Below are 24649 nucleotides of genomic sequence, written 5' to 3'. Positions count from 1 at the left end.
GAAGTTACCATTTTGTTACGAATATACTGCATTACCGGCAGGATCTAAATTAAGTTTTGTAAAATAATGTTAGATGGCGCTGATCGTTTATTCTAACAAGAATTTTTACGGATTTTAATTGATGAAAACAATTGATAAAAGGAAATAATTAATCTAATAGAGAGTCATACTAATTGTCAGGCCCATAAATTAATTAGCGTACCCCAAACTGAAAAACAGCTTAGACATTGTGTAACGTTGTACCAGCAGAGAAGGTTAATTTCGGGAAATAGTATGCTATTAATTTAATCATCACGTACCGGACTTGTAGAGGTAAAAGGAGAGAGGAAGGAGGTAGTTTGTTAGTTTCCAAGTAATATAATATCTTAACTCTCTAGAGGGTCCCTCCAACTACGCTTATTAAATTTAAAACTCACCATACTACTAGCAACTGTGAAGACGGTCATGCTGCGACAACGGAAGTTTACAGTTTACAGGTTTAAGATATTAATAGATAGTATAGTATGTTGTATTATGAGTTATTATTATATTGCCTTTTTCCTCTTTTCTGTCGATACTTGATACTTTCTCATTACAGTTGATGCAAGTACATGATATCGGGATTTCCTCTTATCTCTGGAAGTTGATCCTATAATAACTATCATTATCGTAACATTTAATCAGGTCATCATCATCATCATTATCATAATTAAACATTTTTAAAGACAAAGTAAATATATGAGAGGGTTGGTCATATTTTATTTATTTGTATCCTCGGAAATGATTTCCTGGTATGGCATGATATGTCTGTGCATAGTCAATTTAAAATTTTACATGTTTCGAGATAAAAATTGGCTTAAAATTAATTATCTCCAATAGATGGCACAGGGTCGCTGAATCTTCTCCCAACAAGAAATTAATTTCTAAAATAAAAATAATTTTTTAATAAATTACTAAACTAATTTTTATTTAACAAAAAATATTAATTGTAGATCAACTTATATCAAGTCTGATAAGAAAATTGGCCATATAGAAAATTTTTTCACGAAATGTTACTCCAGCAAATTGTAGTAGAGAGTTTTTTTTGTCAGAGAGTAATCGTTTAGTCCCTTCTATTTCGTTTAAGATAGCGAAAATGTGTGTAGTGGATGTTGTATAAGTATGTAGGAGCTTTGAAGCACACGCGGTCAGACGTTAGACGGGGCTCTGGCTGGCGCCCTTGAAATTTATCCTTGAACTGGGATAAGAGTCGACGGCGCTCCCTCTCGACACCGAGACCTACCGCAACCAGATCGATACAAGGTAGAATAAGAAGAAACACTCACATCCATATCCATATCCATATCCATAGATATACTCTGTAGGCTTTTCTCATTACTTACTTTCAGATATTTTTATTTATTAGTTTAGACATTTTTTAGCCTTCAGTTCAAGGCTGAAGACAATTTAAAGTTTTAGTTGATTAATTTTTAGGAAAATCAAGAATGTTTTTTAAGAAAAAATAAAAATCTTGAGACGGAAATTTTCAACAATGAAAAGAGAAAATACTAATATGAAAGTGAAAATAATTGTACGTGTATTGTCATGGTAAATTGTAAGTGCATGACATAATGACAAATGAGAATGCCAAAGAAAAGTTTTGAAACAAGAGAAGAAAAACAGTGTGTCTTATAATTGCCGGAGACACGTGTCGAGGGTAGCAAGCGAGTAGAAAGACATGAGCTTTTTGGCCAGAATAGAAATGAAAATAAAAATAAAAATAACATGTGGGATTCTTCTTTCCGTTGTATTACAAACAACTATCTGTATATAAGTGTATGTACGAATGTGGTGTTTAGTATGTAGAAGCTGATGTCTATGAAAGCGCCACCACAAAAAGTATTGAAGACTTCCGCTTTATGACAGAAAACTCCCCAGACATAGACAGAACGAGAAAAAAAAAACATTTTTCTATCTTATTCTTTTCTTCCCTCATAAGACGGTCTTATGTCTGACCTTACTGATCCGTAACTACTTCAGAATTTTTTTTAGCTGGTGTAAGTGCTCATGGATAATCACGCCTAGCTAAGAGATGTTGGTGAGAAAATGGAAAGTATTTAATTTAATCAACAATTTTTTTGTGTCAATCATTATTTGAGTAAAATTTTTTTTTTTTAATTTTTACAAACAGTACTAAATTTTACGACAATCAAAAAGATAATTCATTATTTTAAAATACTAGAATAATAATTTAATTGTTTAAAAATCTTGAATATTTAAATTCAATAAAATCAAAAAAATTTTTTTTTTATTTAAAATATCTTTCAAAATTATAATTGACTAGAATTCAATTTTAAACAAATTTTTTTATTTGAAAAATTTCTTTTTTATAAAGCAACCTCGTACAATGAATCAGAAAACAGAAATTGACATTGAATAGCCGTTGTAACGTTGAGAAGCATCTAAATTCTAAAGCAATGTCCCATAATGTGAAATGAACGAGAATAGTTGGCTGTATTCTATCTATTCTACGCTATCTCCTATAGACATACAGACGGTACTATACCAACACTAACACCAATACTGATACGGTAAAAGACCCCCGTGCAGTACATATTTAACCGTACCAGCAACTAGCGACGTATATAATAGGCAGAGTATACACTGACATATAGAACTGCATGTGAGGATCGTTTTATCAAGGGAAATTGCTACGTCGGGGTTCGTTTATCGAACGACGACACACGGTGCAGTCAACTCTAGTCTATTGCGGACTACCACCCTCGGCATCCCTTTGCTCTCAGCCATGCTTAGTGGGAGAGCCGTTTTTTGCCCTCTACCTCTACCTCTACCTCTACCCTCACATATCGCTGGCACTTCACTTCATCGAGTTCTGTACAATAAATTGCACAGCAACGACGTTGTGTGCCAGCAAAGCTCACTATATAGTCTGCTGTCTAGCTTCTATCGGCCAAAGTGATTCGATATGGATATGGACATCAGGAAAAAGGTATACCCGTATAACTATTTCCATAACGGGGTTTTATTAACATTTTCTTAAAGCCGATCTCAAACTAGTATTCAGTATTATTATTATTTTTATCGTATGGTATACTACTTGAGTTAAATCTCAGCATTTCCCAAGCTCCGTAAACCAAACAAGAGGAAACAGGAAAAAATAGGAGATTTATGTGCCGCCGGCGGTTAAAAAAAAAAAATATATAAAAAACTTATATAGAAAGCATCTCTTCATGTCTCTTTGCTGGTGAAATCACCCAAAGCAAATGATAAAATTACTCATGTCATTTTTTTTTCGTTGTCATTATTAATTTTCTTTTTATCTATAATCATCAAAAGTTATAAAATTTTAGGGTCAAAATTTTTACATACTTTTATTTTACACAAAATCTATTTAATGATGACTTAATTTTTTAACAAAGCCGTAATTTAAACTTTAACTAGGAAAGAATCATAATTATTCATACAAAAATAAGTAGAAATTGAATTGGAAAAAAAAAAAAAAAAAAATTACTTGAACAGTGACTCGAACTCTAGATCTTCAAATTGCAAATCTGACACTCAAATTTTTTTTTCTTCTAAAGAAGTTCATCTGCTTTGAAAAAGTTGTCAACTATATTATTCTAACAACAATGAAAATTATTATTTTTTACCAATTACTCGATTTTTTACGTAAAGTTATAAAATTTCATCTTATCAAATAATTTACATTCTACTTCAATTAATTTAATCGGCAATAAAACCTAGCCTTGTTGGAATAAAAATGATTCTACCAATGCCATTTATTGAAACCTCAAACAATCTTATTCAAAATTTAATCATTCATTCACAAAAAATTCAAATATTATGTCGTAACTTGAATCTTATTTCTGAGTCAACTCACATTTATATCATACTTGCTAAGTAACCTAGTGACGTAACTTGATTCAAAGTACACTCGCACTCATCAGTCGGCTCAACGAAAAAAAAATCGGTGCTCATATAAAATAAAAAATATCTATTCAAAACTAAAAGAAAAAGAGTACCGAAAAAACTTAATATCATAATATTAAAGCTATAACTTTGATTAAGATGAAATAAACTATTATATTAGACATTAGGGTCTTGAAGATGGAAAACATTAAGTGGGTGGACATATGAGAGATTAGAATGTAGAGGGATATCGAAGCTTTTCAAGATTTATTGCGCCATTATTGTCTACGGTGCTTGACTAAACTATTGCGTAGAAGTTTCCTTCATATACCGTAGATTCATTTCATAAAAAAAAAAAAATATCGTATAGTACACCACAGGAGGCACATCCAACCCCCTCGGTAATTTTACCCATCATACATCATACACCATGTCCATGTCTAATGTTTTTTCACTATTTTATTGTATGAACGATTTTCTAGATTTTGATTTTGGCAAAATCTTTAAATAAAACATTGGGGTAAGATTTGTGAAACTTTTTTGTTAGATAACAGTTCGCCTAGTTGCTAGGGTTGTCAAAAAAAGGTTTACCAGCAACGTTGCTTGGCAACAGTTATTAGGGTTGCTACGCAGTGGTTGTTAAAAGAGGGGGAGAGGGGTAAACGCCAAATGTCAGAAGGGAAGTAGATGTAGTATGCATAATATGGTCAATTTTTTAGTAAAGATACCTTGCGCGTAAAACGCGTTGTACTTGATAGTTTTTTTAAAAAGATAAATTTATAATTGAAGATCGTGTTTTTTTATCACCAAATTCTGGTGTGTACGGATCCTTTTATCTCTTGAACGAGCCAGTTCGCCGAAAGACGGATTCTCTCGCCCACTCGTACATCTGTCGAGATAAAATAACAATAATATAGCGGCAAGAACTGGAAGAAGACGAAGAAAGATAGAAAAGCAGATAGCAAGAATGAAAATAACAGCATCACATCCTTTTATCGGATTTAAAAACTTCTTTAAATTTTCTCGATGTTAATTCGCGTGAAAATTTCTTCCTTGGAAACTTTTTCTACTGAGATTTTTTTCTCCTCAGTCAATAGAAGGAAAAGTAAATCTAAATCTGCCCTTGATTAATTATATTTGAGAAACTTCTGAAATTATGAAGGAAAATAAAAAATAAAAAAACCATATATCTTTCGTTCTATTTATAATTTTATAATTAATTATCCCTTCTCAGAAGTTACAAACGGGTAAAATTATTTTCCTCGGTAATTAATCATTTAAACTCTTTCATTTTCTCCCTTTTCACTCTCTTAAATTAATTGAATTAAGTCACTCAAAATTAAACATGAATTATTTTTTCCATCACACAAAACCTTTTTTTTTTTTTTTTAAATAATAATTTTTTTTTTTACGAACTTTTTTTATATCATCTACATTTCCAGATAAAAATTTTTTGTTAGAGCCAATTTCGAACGGCAATTTTTCTATTGATTAACATTTTTTTATTTTGATTGTTCGTGATTGTTTGGAAGCAATAGTCAAATTTAGAAGATAATATTTTGCTTGAACCTAGTTTTTATTCAGTGTAACAATGTTTCTGTTATATTTTCTCAAACCATATCTGTCAACACGAAGTTTGCTGTTCCATGTTAGTTTTCCCTCGTACAATGGGATACTTCCCAAAGGAGCTTATAAGCACGGGTAGATAACGTCATTGTCCTTGTCATCAAATACACAGCAGCCCCATGTTCATGTCACATCACCAAAATATGTCAAAATGTATATTGACTCTCTTTTCCACCATAAAAAAGCTCCCTTCATTTTAAACACGCCTAATCCACTAGCCATTACAAAAATATTAACAAAACTACTTCAGATCTCAACAAAAAAAGTTCTCAAGTTAAGCCAAAAGAATTCACTTCAGATAGCGATTAATTTATTAGTCTTTTTCGTTTTTCTATCGGGGACACGAAAAAGGCGGCGTCTGGACTGGATGACAAGATATTCAAGCAAAGCGTAAAAGGACCTAAAAGTCCTCTCGACTATAAATTTATATCAACCCTCGAAAAATCAGCTTTTTATTTTTATTTAGATATTTCGATACATATAAATTTTAGTAGCTCAAATCGAATCTCTATATTTCTTACACGGCCATAAATGTGGTGTAGGATGGAGAAGCCGGGGCATTCATTCTGGTTGAATTCACGGTATATATCGTTCGACTCTTCATCAAAGCTTGGCTTCGTCATCTGGTTTACCTTATATACCTTATACCTTATACTTTCATTTCATCTAATTCGATTCCCTGTGTGTGATCCTGTTCCCGTTTCACCACAACTCACATTAATCTAAGAACATTGATGTAAGGTGAGCTTGTTCGAGTTCTCCAAGATCCACGTCAATGTCTCTTTAACGTGAGATAGAAGCCATTAATTGCCTTGAGGGTTACTTAAGATTCTCATCTTGAAATTCCATACCGTTCCATCTCAAAACTTGACTTTTTCTTCACATAATATTTTTTTTTCTTCTATTAACTTCCTTTCTGATCGTATGTTTCTAAAATTAGTCTTTACTATCAGCAGCTACAGCCCAAAACACACTGCATCTTTTGATACCAATTTTACATGAATTATTTTAGTAATTTTTAAGTTAAACATTTTAAAAAAATTTATAGATTTGTTTTCGATTTTGCGATAAGTAAAAAAATAATTAATGCCTGTTATTTTCAAATCAATCAACCGATTTCGTTGATGTTCAAACCCGATCATCGAAATGGTTTAAATATAAAGTTTTTTTTGGTGTTATAGAACTCTCTTCAAGATTTCAGACATTATCACCGTTAAATTTTTGAATTGATGTATCAACTTTCGAATGCACCCTCTAGTTTTTTATTTTTCTGCACAAACTGAAAAAGAAACAGCAAAGCACAAAAATTTATAATGTAAAATAAAAATATCCATTAAAAGACAAAGAAAAAAAGGCGAAATATATTACCTGAGAATGTCGAGTACAGTTTCGACAAAATGTCTTAAGAAGCGTAGCACAGTCTGCTGGGAAGCTGGGACGCAGCCATAGATTATCAGGGAAAGTATCGCGAGAGTCAAGGCCAAAAGTTGCAGCGGTCGGCCACCCCCCGGTCGAAGAGAGAGAGAGAGAGAGAGAGAGAAAAAGCTCAGGTCTGGGTCTGGGTCTGGGAAAAGCTCCGCGCCACGGTCGTCTGCAGATAGGAAGGTTATTGCTATGTTTATAGGTGTAGGTGTAGGTATGGTTGGTATGGCATGGTTGGTAGGGGTAGGCCGTGTCTGTAGACTGCAACGCGGCGGTAGCGGGAACAACCAGAACAACGTTAAAACGGTCGATAGAATTGTCTGCGCACATGCGCGGTACCGACTCAGAGGCACGTCAGCTGCGCCATTGATTCCTACAATCTTCCTACCCAACCCCAACTTGAACCTCAACCCCGCGTGATCGTCCCTGGCCCTGGTCGTTCCTTCAACCCCGACACTGACGCGCCCAACCCGTTCATCCTCTCTACCTTGGCCTCTTCCTGTCCCTCTCGTTCACCTACACACATACCCACTCCTACTGCTAGACTTCAAGACTGACTTTAACCAGACCACGGTGAATAAAGTTTACTAATTTGTATAACGACCTCCACGACCGTCAAATTTAACAATACATTCAACTTTAACATTTTGATCCCTATGTTCCCAATTTTTTTTCAAGTACTTGAGACTTTCTGTGACTGAAGAATCCATGAAGGAATTTTCTGATACGGCTAATTTTCATATCAGGCCACAACAAGCCTGATCTAGTCATATTTGACCATATCAAGCTTTATCTTCACTAATAAATGAAGAGAAGTTCTTTAGACAAGTTTAACTAAACAAATTGTAAAGTCTATCGACATTTAATTAATCGTTCCTAAGTTAATATTTCAAATTTAAAATAAATTTGGAAGATATCTTGTCAGATATAAACTAACAACCAATCACCAATAAATTCTCTAGAAGAGGCAAAAAAATTACTTTCATTTTTTATCTTAAACTCTCAAAATCTCTTGTGAAGAGAAAATTTACCTATTATTTGCTCTCTGTCGGAGGTTTTCAACACTACTTTTGATAAAATAAGTTATATATGGACATATAAGACCGTAAAAGAAACATTTTTACGGGTAAACAATGCTGGTACTTCAGCTCAATTATTTTTGGAAAACGAGAGATGTATTGTGACTACATATCATCGGGAACTCACCATCAAAACTATAATCCAAGAGAAAAGATACCTCGCTAGATTTGGAAATCCCTGGTAATCAGTGAGCAGAGGGCACTACCGATCATTTTGCACTAGAAGGTATTCAGTAGAAACCCTCTCTGGCGCTAACGATTAGATCGTGCCTTTATTCCATCCATCGACATTTGTCCATTTGTCCTCTTCTTTTCACTCATGTTGTGTTATATAATCACATATTACTCACACTCACCAAAAAAATCACCCTCTTGAGCATGAGGGAACAATTTTCTAGCTTTTGTTGATATGAGTTGAGGGAAATGCTTGAAATCTAACAATCCCTTCTAATCGAGTCACACTTCCGCAATTGGCAAGCTCCTTTATTTGTTTTTTTTCTCCTCTTGGTCCCCCAGTTTGACCTTGTCACAAAACAGCTACCATTTCATTTTATTTTATTTTATTTCATTTCATTTGTCGTAGGCAGGCACACAAACGTAATACTCAATACTAGTAGACAGAATGATAGAAAGCAAGAGTTACAAACTTGAGCAGAATTATAAATCGGGCTGTTACCGAACAATAGCGTGATTAGTGAGGACATTTTGTTAAACTCGAGCGCAAAATGGATGGACGGATGGATGTGTAGAGGTTGAGACATACACTATTCATAAGGATGCATTTACTGAAACAGAAATTGTGGGAATTGCAAAGATATCTTAGTCTGGTGCTTCTCGACTTGTCACAGTCACAGACGCCTTCAAATGTCTAAACGTCTGACCTAACATGCAGACGCACATATCAACCTGACATATCAACATATACGTATATGAAAGAGATGATATTTTGCTGGAGAACCAGTCGAGTCTGACGTTACATTTGACGGAGCGTGAACGAGAATCACGGGTAAAAGCATAGGGGAACTTTCAATCCATTTTTTTCCTCCTCTATCTTTGTATTTTTATTTATTTCAGTAATAATAATAATAAAACAACAATCTTTTTTTTATTCGAAATATTCATGTGCAAAAATAGTATGAATTTTTGGGTAGATTTTGATTAGAGGAACAACGCTTGAAAAACCAACTGGCTCGATTTCTTTCTTTTCAGCTTCAGAACAGTTAATTTGAAATCTCAGTAAAAAATCAGCCCGAAAGTGCATTTCGTTTAGTCACAACAACCATTTTAGTATCAAATACGACAGCGTAAGAGTCCGCTATTGTCCTAACTGCAGTTCTCTAGAGGTGGCGCCATGAATCTAAGCAAGGCGGTAATTTTAAAACTATTAATTGTGCATAATTCCAGACTAAAACAACCATTTTAGTGTGAAATGCTCGGTGTCATAAGTACGCTAATCCCAGAAAAGCTCTCTATAAAATTCGATATCTTGATATCAGAAAACTGTTACCTGTTGGTTGGCTTAGTAACTTTCCATTAGGTTAATTTCAACCAAGTCCTTTCGATTATTATCTCAGGCTGTTATCTGAAATGGCTCTGCGTGAGAATCGAGTTCTTTGGGTGTTGTCCATTATTTTTTAGTGAATTCAATGGAAATGTTGTTTTGTGAAACAAAATAGAGGAAATTTTAGTCGGATTGGAGATCCGAAGATAGACAGTGATAGTAAGACTGGCTGCGACAGGAGAAACGAACCGAAAGATACGTTTTTTCCATTTGCTATGCGCGAATAGAATGCCAGATTTATCCTGAGAACTCTACTGCAGGAGTTCTTTGCTGCTACACCACCCTCGGCCAGAGCTTTCGCGCTCGAGATGACTAGACTATCGATTCTTACTTGTACTTGTATTTGTTTCCTGAAAAGAAGATACTCTGTGTAGTAGAATATTATCTTGCTCCATCGAATTGAGGACCACTGCAATTTTCCATTTTTATTTTCATTGTTCGCTTTCTACTTCATTTCCTTTAGAAAACAATAATGAGTCAATATTCTGAATTCAAGTCGAAAAATTCACAGGCAGTTTTGTTTAAACAAAATTCAGTGAATATTTCAACAGTCAGCGGCTTTACAGACAACATTGCCCGTATTAAAATGAAACCCCGTAAACTGGAAAAATCTTAGAATTTTATTGCGGAAAAACATTCTAAAGGGTAATAAAAGTGAAAAGTGTAACGGCGTGTCATAAAAGTGGGTGGTTTTGGGAGAAAGAATTGGGAAGGAGGGCAAAGGGGTGAAGGGAGAGAGTGCAGGAAAACCAGTGAAAGGGGTAGTAGATGGTACAGTGAAAGTACTGAAAGGGTGCAGCGGTGAGGGGATTGAGTAATAGCTACAAACGATTCGCTTTACGAGAATGGATACGCCCTATCTGTTTGGGCTTTGTAATGAGTCGCGTCTGCGCCAGAGGTATTTACTGATTATTTTGGTTTTTACCTCTTCTCGTGCTCAATCCTTCGATTTTCGATTCTTTTAATATTTTCACTAAAAAAATTGACTTGATTCAAGAGAAAAAATCTTTAATTGAGAAAATTATTTTGACGAATTTCCAAGTCTTTTTCTCAGTAAAAAGTTTATTGTGTTTAGCCAATTTTTAAATTAAAATTTTTTTTTTCTTTCTGTTTCAGGTAAGCTCACTGTTTCATGATCGTTAATGTCGAATGTGTTTTTCTGTAAGTAATTATAAGTACATTTTTAATAACTTAACGAAAAAAATTAAAACTAAAACACCTGCTGATGTATGCAAAATATAAGAAAAATATGTAGAATTTGTGAAAAAATACATTAACATCAAACTCGACCATTTTTTGTACATATCTTTATTATCATTGAAGTACATTAAAAGTAAATTAAATTAAAGGAAAAATTTTTTTTCTAATATTTTCATGCTAATTAAAATATATATTTGATACAAATTTTATACATATTTTTTGTATTTTGCACATATTTTTTATATTTCAATACAATTTCCATTTATAAGTATTTTTCACGAGTCAAACTCCTTAAAAAGTACACTGATAAAAAAATTGACGTGACTCAAGGCCCAAAATGTTGAACCAAGAATCCCATTTTGAAGAAAATGATTTTCTTGAGCTAAGAAATTATTCTTGGTCTAAGAAAATTTTTTTGTTTCAAGAATTTATTCTCTTGACTGAAGAAAATCATTTTCGTCAAAATGGAATTCTTAGTTAATGAGTTTGACTCTTGAGTCAAGTCAATTTTTTTATCAGTGTATAGAAAATATTTTTGTCAGAACTACAAAAATTGAAAAATTTCAAAGAGTTACTATTCTCAAACTAATTTATCAATTTCCTCTATTTTCAATCAAGACCTTAAAGTATGTTTACATAATATCCTTACAAATTTCCAAAAATGTCCCTTTAAAATATTGAAAAATATTCATAAATTGGTGTTAATTTCTAATAGAAAAGAAGGATCAAGGAATCTGATTTGATCTATTTAATAATAATCATTACCATTACTGATAGTGATATTTTTACGCAACATTATCTGATATCAAATGGAACGTAGTTCCTGATGGTGAATCGAAAGGGACTTTGACATATAATATATATGACATAACAGGAGAGTTGTAAAGAGTGTCGATCCGAAATAAAGTTATTCGTGGGCCTGTAACTGTAGATCCTTCGACACCCCTCGTCAACACGGATCGCCGGGTAAGTGAGAGCAGAGGACTGTCTTTATACTTCTCTCACCCTTGAAAATCTTTCCACTCCCGACAACTAAGGGTTGCGTAACCTACCCTCGGTGATGGGATCGTAAAGTTCGCGTCTCGACCCTGCTCTACTCTCTTTCGATGCGCGTCACTCGATTTAAATCGTAACGAATGCCATGTCAAGTAATTCGAGGGTGATCTCACTTCCCTCGTCTCATCTTCTTCGCTATCCGCTATCCATTCTTTTAGGATTGGTTAAATTTGCACCATCTGCAGAACGGGATTATTGCACCACGTTGTTGTTTTTTAGTTTTTATTTTTAGACTTTTAATTTTATTTAATTATGGAAATACTTTTTTCTTCATGGCTGTTTAAATAATTGATATGTTTTGTGTTTTAATTAATTTAATTTTAAACTTTTTCCATTAATTGAGAGTAAAAAATTTTTCTATTGAGTTTTTAAATGACAAATATTATTTAAAGAACGTATTAAAAAAAAAAAAAAGTCATTAATGATACAATTAAAATTATGAATGAACTATTATTGCGTTGAATTATTAAAAAAAAAAAAAAAAAATAATAAAAGTTTGGAATATCCAAAATTGCACGTTCATAATGCTCATTTAAGAGCTAATTTTTTTTAAGCTTCTTAATTAATGAAACTATTTTTCAAATTAATTTTATTGGTTCAAGATTGTTGATTTCGAATGCAGTTAAATAACGTATACATTCTTAATCTATCAAAAGAAATTAGTCTCAAATTTTTAATTCAAACTTGTGGATATCGATTATAAAGCAAATGTCCTTCAATGCCCAGACATATTAAAAAAATGTAAAATTACAAATATTATACAAATTAAATTGCAAATTAAAATTTTCTCAACCATTAAAAACTATTATTGGACGAGGACATAAATAATACTCAGTGGCAAGGACGAAAAAATGAAATTAACAAGACTATAACAAGAATGACTAATTAGTTCATTAAAATTTAAAAGACGCGGGTATAATCATGAAAAGGTATTTCTCGTTTGTTGACTTCATTACAAAGTAATGTATATATATAGATAATGTAGAAATATATAGAGAGATGTAGAATATTACCACCCTTAGTGGAAACTGGTAGTCGACGAGTTGCGCGAAATGGCAAACACTCTTATTCATTTCTCCAGAGAAAAGCAAGATGAGGGCGAAACTTTATCCCTCTCGACCTCTCTTATCGTATTTCCTTTCTTTTTTTTTTTTTTCCACTATTATTTTATTTATTTATTTATTCTTTTTGGCTCTTTTTATTATCCACTTTAAAGTCCCGCGTCTTTGTAGCCGAATCGTGCACTGCACTACATTAAAACAAAAGTTTAAATAAAATCCTAATGGTAATAAACTTTTAAAGATGTTTGTTAGTTACGAGTTACTTAATCGTTTTTAATTGAATTTAGTAATCTGTTTTTTTATTTTCCGAAACTTTTCTTCCAAAGAAATCCCTTAGTTATTCATTGTGGCGAGCTTAAAGTAAAAAATTTAACGACCAAAATAAAAGTTGAGTCTTTAAATTTTATTTATTAAGTACAAAAAAAGTTTGTGATTTTCTTAGTTTATTTTTTATGGAGACAATGCGAATATATCTTCACCACCTGTTTTTTCAGGTAACGTAACGCAAGCACAGAAGTGACAAAACGGGCTCGATTACAGTGAGTCTGCCCCTAGGGAGCAGCACCGTCCGCTGATGACGCGCCCGGGACCTTTATGAAATTAACTGGATGCCGGGCATCGTTTTTCAACCGCCTTTTCGCCGTTTATCCTCTTCTTTTCATCTCATCCTTTCTGTCTCCTTTGCTTTACTCTTGTCTCTTGTCTTGCGGCTCTTTGTACCCAGACACTGCTCTTGCTCTTGCTCTTGAACACCTCACCTCACACCCAAATTCTCTTTCATTTCCGCGCGTACTCTCATTTCCTTTTTTACTTTTAGTTTGATTTTATTTGGGAAATTAGTTTGACTTAAATTGAAAATTTTCTTGTAATTCATTTAAATAAAATAATAATATTGTTAATTAAATTTTAAAAGCAAGAATTATTCCTCACTAGAAAATTTAATTCTTTTTGAAAATAATTTGAATATGATGAATTTATTTTCAACAATTTTTTTTAATTTACTAAAATGGAAAATTAACACGTATGATTAAGTATGTTCATTAAATCTCTGCAGGTACTTATTGTGGAGGAAATTTAATTATTTTTAATATTAATACAAAAACACATTGGTCTTAATTTCATAAATTTTCAAGATTCACTTGAGTGAAAAATTTACATACAATTACGCACGTCAAAAAACTTATTTAAGAGTACTGATTCAAAAGATAAATTTATCATCATTTTTCAAAATTATTATTATTATCACTAGCAACCTTGTAGTCACTATGTGATTGGCGTTACTTGTGAATGATAAATAAATAAAATTTTGCTTTATGAAATAATGAATTTTGTTAAATTGCACAGCACTTTCTTAACTCTTGATGTTTTTAAAGATATAAGCTCATTCTGATGTAACACTCATCAAAAGCTTTCATTTCAGTACCCACATGCATTTTTGATATATTTTTCATGCATACATATATATAATATATATAAATATATGAAAAATTGATGTGGGTACTCAAATGAAAGGTCTTGATGAGTACAACATCCGGATGAGCTTATATCTTTGAAAACGTCAATAATTCACAAGATACAAGGTCATTTCTTAATTATGTTAAATTGTACTGTACTTTCTTAATTATTGACGATTTTAAAGATATAAATTAACTGAATCAATAACAAAATCTGATTTTACCATATGACTATCCTGGACACAAAATTTGTCTTATTCTCTTTATAATATAGATTATTGTTATTGTTAATTTGTTGTTATAATCGTTATTGTTATTATAATATTAAAAATTACGAAAAATATACGTTTTTATTTTGTTTTAAATATCAGATGTTTTAAAAATATGCGTAGAGTTAAAATATACATGGATATAAACACATCAGATAGGATCGTGATTTTTTAGGCACGCGAGGCGACTACTGAGGAATGCCCATAAATTTCATTGGCACGAGACTATACATACTGCAAGTAGACTTTTCTCCCTTAAAACCCGCGTAACAACGTGTTGGAATTCGAACGGTAATTTATTCCCGTTCCCGATCATCAGATCGCGAACAAAATAAAATAAAATGAAATGTTTAAAAGCATTTGCTTAAACAATAAATATTCAAATGCATATTTGTGAGATAAGAGCAAAGCACGGATGAGGGAAGAGGTTTGATTTCTCTGGTTTCTGGTTTATTTGCTCAAAAAATATGACAGTGAGAATCCGGTGAATTTATCTTTATATAAATTTATCGCAACTAGAGACATATCGCGTAAAGTTAAACCGTGAATCGCGTGTCACCGACGTAAGCTCGAATAAATTACTTTTACCGCTTGGCTATGAGCTTTAGTTTTTGAATTCTACACTTGAGCCACTCCCGTCAGCTTTTTACGTCGACGTGTAACGTCTAGGAATGAATATATGTTTAACTATACCGAGCTTAAACTATCAGGAGTATTATTATATCTCAGCTCGACGGTCATCGCCGTTATACTGCATACTACATACTTCGTACACTTGCATGCCTTCGCTATAAATTAAATGTCCATGGTAAAATTAGATCTACCACCTACGACTCGACGTTTATTTATTTTGTTGTTTTTCAATTTTTTTCTTTTGTTTTTTTAACTCTCTTTGAAGTCTTCTGACTAATCGTTTTTTACTTATATTTTTTTCCTTCTAGATGATGTATTTACAAACCAAACAATTATGGAAAAAAAAAAAAAAAACAGCCAGTAAACTATTAAGATAGTTGTTATCAGACATTTTAATCAAATAAAAGTTTTTTTCTTTACAATGACAAATTTATAAAATATAAAAAATAAAAGATATAAATTTGAAGCTTTTAATCTATATTATTGAAAGAATAAGAAAAATTCTGTGTATTTATATAATATAATGGGGTTTTATGGTTAAATTTGGTATCGTTGGAAAAGTCTCGACCTAGAGTTGTGCCTATTCATGGTTTCATATCATTATCACCAATATTCAATTTGTGATGATAAGTATTTAGGCTGCATTCGAAAATCCTCTATCTCTAGATACATAATTAAAAAATTACCTTGTATCTCGTGAACTATTGACATTTTTAAAGATATAAGCTCATCCCGATTTTACAATCATCAAGACCTTTCATTTGAGTACCCACATCAATTTTTCATATATTTATATATATTTATATATTTATATATGAAAAAAATATATCAAAATGCATGTAGGTACTCAAATGAAAGCTCTATATATATATATATATATATATATATATATATATATATATATATATTTATATATATATATATTTCACAAGTCACGGCAGTCACATAGTGACTGCAAGGTTGCTAGTCTCTATAAATGTAAATCCAATACGAGATAAATAAGGACAATCACAAAATTTTTCCACAAGTTATCTTAATGAATATTATAAACATCCGTAAATAAAATTTCATGCATCATAATTTCTATAAAATTTTTCTATCAGATATTTTTTATATCAGCCGTTAGGTGAATTTAAAAACAACAAAACGATTCTTTGTCTCATAAAAATTAATTTCTTAAAAACAGATAAGAGTAATAATTAAAAAACTATCAACGGTAATTAGTTTAATCATCAACTAAAATAAGAAAAAAATGCCTGCAATCTAAAAAAAATCATTAAAGAAAAATGTCAAGGCAAATAATAACACACGATACATAAATGTGTATCTGATAACAATAATCAATAATTATTTTTATTAAATAAAATTTGATCTTTTAAAAAACTTGAGGTTTTAATAGAAGCGAAATAAAGCGAGAGAATAGAAAAGTTTAACGTCAATCAGTCAACGACCGTAGTGACTTTATATTATATCTATGTATGTGTCGTCCAGCGGCGTCAGGGTCGCCGTTCGCGTGGCGTAACGTTGAGTTAGGTTAGTAAAATATGTACTTATATATATATGTTTAACTACGACTCACTATTTCTATTTTTAACATATATGTAATATACGTACTGTGACATTAACGCGAGGCACATGTGCATCCATTGCACACATTTATCTATGCATATTTATATAACACACACATTAATTTATAGATTATATACGTGAGATATGCGGTGTAATCGGAAAAACCCACAGTAATGATAACAACAACGTGAATTGCACAGTCGTGTAGGTCAGGAATTAAATACACTTATATTATGTGTGATTCGCTATTCAGCAATATACTCAGTACATACGTTTACACTCATATTATGGATTATAGAGTATTCATATAAGAGTTATTTTATTATGTGATGTTAGTCATTCCTTACATTTTAAAACAATTTTTTTATCATTTAATGCCATGCAGCTAGTTTTGTTGATTATTGAATAATTAATTGATTTTTTCATACAGATTGTGTAGGTCATTCTGTTCAACTTACGCTTAGTATGACTAAGTGATAAACTTATGTAATTCAATATATCTATTTTCATATCGAGAAAAAAATCTCAATCTAATCTTTGCTTAGTGTTGCATTCTTAGAAAAATATTAATTAATGGTTATTTTTATCTCAATTCAATTTTAACATTAAATTTCGTTAATACACAGAAAAAAAGGTTCACTTGAGCCAAGAAAATATTTTTCTTCCTAATTATTTTCTTGAGCGGAAAAAAAATTCAATATGTATAATTGCGCGCTAAAATAATATAAAATGGGCATCAAATATTCAAGAGAAAAATTTTCTCAAGGTAAGAAAAATTTTTTCTCAGCTGAAGTAGGTGGTGCTGCTTCTCTAAAGTATTTAAAAATCTTGATCAAATATAAAAATTTATTGTATTTATAATAATTTGAATTAAGAAAAAATTACTTCCACCAAAAATAGAATTTCAAGAAAAAATTTTACTTTGGCCAACACAATTTTGGTCTTCCTTCAGGCACCCGAAAATTTTCTTGAGCCAAGAATTTTATTCTCCAGTCAAGAAATTTTTCTTTCTGTGTATTATTGCTATGAAAAATTTATTAAATGTCTGGATTTAAAAATAAAAAAAAAATATTTTAAAATTAATGAATTAATAATTAATTGCCAAGAAAATTACTTTTAAAATAATCGAAGCATTACATAAAATGTTTGTCACAAGTTAAATAAAGAGTATATACAGAAGATTGCAAAGTTAAATGAATGTCAAGCACTCAGCGAAGATATAAAAATATTGCCCAACACAAACGAGTGTTTACTACAGTGTAAATTTATTTCCCCGATTATATTTTCACAGAAAAAAATTTATTTCGATAGGTATTTTCTCACCTTGGCCTTCATTCGTCCTCTGTCTCTATTTTTACGCACTAAAATTTAAATCTAAATTTATCGAGTTAAATTTTAAAAAACAAATTTAAAACTACATAATAATCAACGATAAATGTTTTAAATTAGTATTACATTTACTTTTATTTAAATAGCCGCGTGTAAACAAAATGATTCAGTTGTTATTGTCGTATAACCCAAGGTCGCCATTTCAAACCCAATTACTCCAGTTATATAATAATTACACCGATTTACAATACTTTATTGAACTAGTCAATGATAATTATTTATCTTTTCGACCAAACTAAAATTATTATTTATATTGAATTTGACGAAAAATTTTTTAATGGGCGTCTATCTTTAACGAATGTATTCTATAACCTTTAGAGAGAGAGTTGACTGTAATTAGCTACCATTGTATAACAGTAAAGTAGAGTAGTCGCGTGACAATCAACGACTCAATTTATTTATCATTATTCTCACACTTCTATTCTCACTTTATGTAACTTCGGTGAAATCAATGGTCAGTGAATGGTTATTGTCACTCCTCTCCACTCGATGAATATTACAGTACGTTTGATACGTTACATTGCATGTACTTTGTTCCGAGTATGGGGAAATAAATAGAAAAAGATACTATTTTTGAGCCTTTTTCTATCGAGAGAACAAAGAAAACTGCCGGCAATATCCACAGGATTGACAGAGGCACAATATTTGAAGCTAATTCAAGGACTCGATCAGGGGAAGATAAAGCTTAAACCTCTACCAATGCGAAAGAACAAAGAAAAGTAAAGAGTGGCACAACAGGGTGATATAAAATGTATATATCTATATACACAGAGTTTGGGGATGTGGCGCGTGGCCCATTGTCAAGTTTGACGGACAAGGGGTCACGTGAGTTGAGCATGAGCATGAGCCTGGTGCCTTTAGTACTACTTGTAGTAGTGTTACATCTACGAATACGAGGTTTAGCAGCTGTCTCGCGAGGAAAAACAAAGTAATCCCCACAGCTCCAGGCTATCGGGGAATCACTCTTTTTTTATTTCATTTTGTTTCCATTATATTAGCTTCTGAACCTTTGTGCGCTTTTATTTCCCTCTTTCGACGTTAACCAATTAGAGTTGGCTCCATTTTTATAAATCTCAATCACGGTAATTATTATTAATATTAATATTTGTAATTTGTACTTAAAGAGAAGGGAGGGAAAAGCGAGGGAGGATTATATATTAACAATATATAAAGGAGCCACGTGGCGTCTGTCTATTGAATTGGATGATAGGGGAGATGGAGAGAAAATCCTACTGACCTATCGAGAACATCAACAAAGATCAAATTTTTCGGTTGCTCAACGGCTTTGTTGCTTGTTTCTTTGTGCTGAAAAAATTAACGTGTTATATGGACAAAGAGACCTGGATTGGTTTGCACAGAATTTTATTATTTTATTAACTGACATTACACTGCAGGTCATTGACTGCAGAAACGAAAGAAGAAATGGATCGTGTTACATTCGCGGTGAAAACGAGACATATAACAGTAGCGCTGCAGTAAAGCGGTAAATAAAAATGTGTGTGTGTGTGTGCTTGTGTGTTGCATCAAACTTTTATGAAAACTTCAAACAAAACATATTGCGTATAGCCCAAACAATATTATTTAGTCGATTGTATTTGATGTATATGGAACACTTCCTAGAATTAAAAAACGTACATTATTTCTCGGTATCTAATGCAGAACTTTTAAAAAAAAATTACTGTCTTGATAAGGAGCTATTTTAATACCGTCTCCGTTTTTTTAAAAAAATTGAAAAAATAATTACTCGAAAATAATTTAAATAAATGATTTTTTGTTATACTTGCTCCAAAAGTTCAACTTTTGAGCACTTAATGGTCCCCATAAAGGGACTCTTTTCTAGAGACTCTACAATACCGTCTTTTTTTCACGGCCTAAGCCGTGAAGTTTTACCCCCCCTTTTTTTTACGAACTTTTCGAGTACACCCAGACGAAATTGAGAGAGATTGTAAAAAAAAAAAGTCACATTCTAGTGTATACCGATCAATGATTTTGAATAAATTTTAAACAGTGAGTGGCGCTAATTATTTCTCTGCTGGCAGTTTATTATGAAGCGGACTCAATGTTAAGAAAATAATAACCACAACATAAACAAATATTAATAAAAAGATTAATAATATAAAATTAAGTTTTTTTGCTCTTGCGAAACTTCATAAAATTTAAATATGTCATTGTTTGCCTCCTATCCATCAAAAGTTAAACTTATGGAGCGATAATAACAAAAAATATTGTATGTCATTCGGCCGTTTAGTGGCGATTTTGACAATGACTTTTTTTTCGATATTCGCTTTAATGTTTGGGACGCAAATGTTCGAAAACGAGCGTAAATTTCGAACCTTCCCGCCACAAATCTTAAGCTCATATCGAAATATTGTCGCTGTCAAAAAACCGCCACTTCACTGTCTTATGACATAAATATCTATTTTGACATCATTATTTAAATTGATTAAGATTTCAAAAATTTTTTGATTTAGGAAGGAATTAATGATAACTCTTGAAATTATATACAACATTAAAACGTAAATCAATTTGGTATTAGATATCAGACAAGTGTTTATTAATTAATATGAGGTCCTAATAATAGTATTTCTGATTTGTATTTGCGTTTTGCGTTTTATTTATTTCTTCAGTATGACAACTTAAGGGAAAAAAATCAAAAGTCGTTGGTATTCATACTCAAAAATATGATTTTTTCATTAGAAAAAATAATATATGATTTTTCTTTCATCTCATAATTAAAAAATTCTCACACTTGATCGTTTGATATACAAATCAACGATGTAAATCGTCTCCATTTGAGTCTCAGCCAACAAAAAATAAAAAATCAATCGATAAAACCAAACAAAGACTTTAGAAATAAATAGTTTGCTTAGAAGAAAGAAAAATATCTCAATTTCAACGAAAAAGTTTTCTGATATCGAAAGTCTATTCCGAACTTGTCATAACCACTTTTCTAAAGGATCTTTTTTTGTTTTCTCGGCATTGTCTGGTCCCTAAACTGGTCGAGCGATATCTTTCCTAGGCGATTTTATCGTCCATTTCTGCGTACGGGCCACCCGAATTCCAAGCACGCCAGTACGCCGGTGAATATCGAAGAAACTTCTGGAATACTTTTTCCTCCTCCCAATCCTCAATAGGAGTCTCGTTTCATCTCATAGCGTTTTGTAAGAGGGTAAAACTGGCGACCAACCCTTATAGGGTGGATTATGACCGATGAAATACTCCGCGTATTAAGACCAATCCCAACTTGAATTCTACCCATTCCTCCATAAGCACCTGGTACTCATGACAACGACTACCACGACAACTCTCTTACCCTCATCTGCTGTAATATATATCTATCTCTGTATCCGTAGAAGCAGCCCGCAGAATCGGGAATTTCGTTGTGTAACATCCCCACACCCCAAATGGTTCTTTGTTTGGCTCGAGGGACCTGCTGCACGGAGAAAGAAAAAAACGAGGACAAAGAAAGTATATTATATTAAGGGGAAAATGAAATCTTTACTGTAGTATCTCGACACGTATTTCTCATTTAATGCCGCCACTAAATCCAACCCTCGATACAACGTTAAACGTTTCGTAACTTTCTTTGTCCTGTCTAGTGTCCAGTCATCCTCTTATGCTTCTCGATTGATTACTTCACTTTCATCAATAAATTACTCACGTATTTTATTTCTTAATAATTGTAAATTATAACTGTTATTTGTTGACGACTTTCAGATAAATTACAAAAGATTGATAATTGTTATGATAATAAAAGTTGATTCGTAGACTACGATGATTTTTTTTGAATAGTAGTTAGCATTGCAGATAATTTATTGGAGAAAGTATGATTATTTATTACTTGCTGATTAAGTATTCAAGATTATAGAAAATCCAGTCAATACATTTCCATTATTAAGTAATTTTCTTTATTTATACTTTTTTTGGACGTGCCTTTCGTTTCAGATTTTTTAGCTCCGACTCCTATTCAGTGGATTACGTGACAGAATCGATAAGCCGTTTTTTTTTATTTTTTTTTTCAGTTGCAAATCTCTTACGTATCTATCTTTTAAAAGTGAAAACTTAACAGGGATAAAAGCATACTCTTGCTCCACTCTTAGTGAAGGATTTACTCTTTCTTTTCTGATAATCTGGTACTCTGATATAGTCAATAGTATTTCGACAAACTTTTTGGGAACATCTGTTTATTAGAGCAACTATAACAACACCAATAACAATAATAATAATTTCAGTAATAAAAACAAGTTTATATTCAATATAATATAAAATGTAAATAATAAAAAACGATATAAAAGATATGAATTTAGAATCAACAGATTCGGTAGAATCTGGCGCCAAGTTCCGTTCTCAAGCCAGACTACCGAGTGTGTATATACCGTAAGCAGAATCGTTTTTTGAGGTTACAAGTTTTTTTTCAAATTTAATTTGATTTTTTTTTTATATGATATTTTATAATAGTAGTTCATGCTTTTTATTACGCGTATTACTTGATTATTAACAATTATCTTTATAATTTTTATTTAAAATTATTAAAAATAATCAGCACAAACTATAGCGACCCAGATTTTTAGATTTTAACTTTTTTCTTATGTAAAAAGCGGACGGCCAGAGACTAAATAATATAACGATGCATGCTAATCTTATGATAGATGGAAAACTACAGTGAAAAAAAGATATTTGACAGCTTGCAATTACACACGCCAGGCGGCGCAAGAATAAATTTTACATGAACTATAGCTTAAAGGGGATAGTTTGCCACCGGAAATGTATTAAATTAAAATTGTCAATTTTTATTATAATTACAAAAAAACTGAAATCTGAACAAAAACAGTTTCACTGTAAAAAAATCGTGCCAAGTCCACGTTCATAAGACTATTAAGAAAAAAAAAAATTTTATTTCTTTACAAAAAGATATAAAATAAAAAATTAAAAAATCCAAGTAACCGATATGGTTGTATATGATTTTCGAAAATTAAAAAAATTTTTGTAAATTTAAAAATTAAAAGAAACAATTTTGGAACGTACTTGGTGTGCGTTATTGTGTACTTGAATTTTTTTAAGTGCACTAGTAGATACAATTTAGGAATTTCATAAAAACTGAAATATTTCGTAACTACGCACACTAAATACGTTCCAAAATTGTTTCTTTTAATTTTTAAATTTACAAAAATTTTTTTTTAATTTTCGAAAATCATATACAACCATATCGGTTACTTGGATTTTTTAATTTTTTATTTTATATCTTTTTGTAAAGAAATAAAATTTTTTTTTTCTTAATAGTCTTATGAACGTGGACTTGGCACGATTTTTTTACAGTGAAACTGTTTTTGTTCGGATTCTCGATACCTCTGGTACTTTCTCATTTATATACTCTATAATTGTGTATGTTTGTAGGGCTACATGATGAACCAGAAGTGAATTTTATAGACGGGTTGATAAAAAAAAAAAAATAATAACACTAGTACAATTTTTTTTTAGTCTGGTCAAAAATAAATGATCATGATTCTAACTTGATTGAATAGTTAAGTTAAATAATTATTAAATTTATAGTTAAAATAAAATTTTATTCATTATTATCATTGTTAGAAAATCCTCTTCGTCACGTTTTATCATTCATAATTAACAAAAATAATTGTTACAAATTTTTCTTTTGTTTTGCGGTTTCATTATGAAGATAAAGTTCTGACTTGTGAATGCCAGTTTAAAAAGAAATAATGTGCAAACGTTCTTATTGTTGTTATTTTTTCTTTTTTATTTCCGCTTTTTTCAATGGATAAAAAATAAATGAATCTAAAAAATTAGCAGAAGAATGTGAAAAAGAAAAGTTAAGTGTATTAAATCTGGCATAAAATCCGTAATTCAGAGGATCGTAACTAACAAAAGAGGAAACAAAATAGCAGAAGTAATAGGAGCATACCAGTAAATAGAGACTGTGCACTTGCAGAGATTCATTTGGTGTAGTATAGTTTTAAGTGGTCTGCAAAACTCCCCTTACTTGCATTAACAAACTTATACAACTCTAAATCTTGAAAGAGGAAGTTTAATCAGACCTTCGCTACGAGCGTCTACACTTCTACCAACCACTATCTTACCACATTTTAGCACCAGATACATACGACCTATTACATCAGATTAATTATTTAACTTTAAAATATATCTATTCAAAATTAAAAATTTATTTTTTTGCAAGCTTGCAAAAACACACAGATGAGCCGTTATACGAACATGGGAACCAACAGATGAGAATTAAAGCATCTTGGTTCCTTTTATCACCACCCCTGACAATAAAATAAAAAAATAACAGACATAAAAAATCAAAAGAAAAAGTTCCTTTTCGATTTAACGTAGCAGCTGTTTTTGTAAAAGTAAACGCCTTTATTTCTCAGCTATAACTTGTTATTTTTTTTTTTTTATATACATTTTTTGCTGTTTCACATCCCGA

The 24649-nt window shown here is 31.5% G+C and overlaps 1 protein-coding gene across 3 annotated transcripts in view; it reads left to right on the top strand.

The window, feature by feature from the left end:
* Heca (hdc homolog, cell cycle regulator) overlaps window positions 1–24649 on the top strand; it is a 120523-nt gene that overhangs the window by 25671 nt on the left and 70203 nt on the right. The gene's annotated exons all lie outside the window — the stretch shown is intronic.

Source organism: Cotesia typhae, unplaced genomic scaffold (genome assembly GCF_013202065.1).
Source record: "Cotesia typhae breed Kobodo isofemale line unplaced genomic scaffold, CoteBio_Ctyphae contig_22, whole genome shotgun sequence".
Lineage (NCBI taxonomy): Eukaryota > Metazoa > Arthropoda > Insecta > Hymenoptera > Braconidae > Cotesia > Cotesia typhae.
This window is presented reverse-complemented; position numbering and strand designations above follow the sequence as displayed.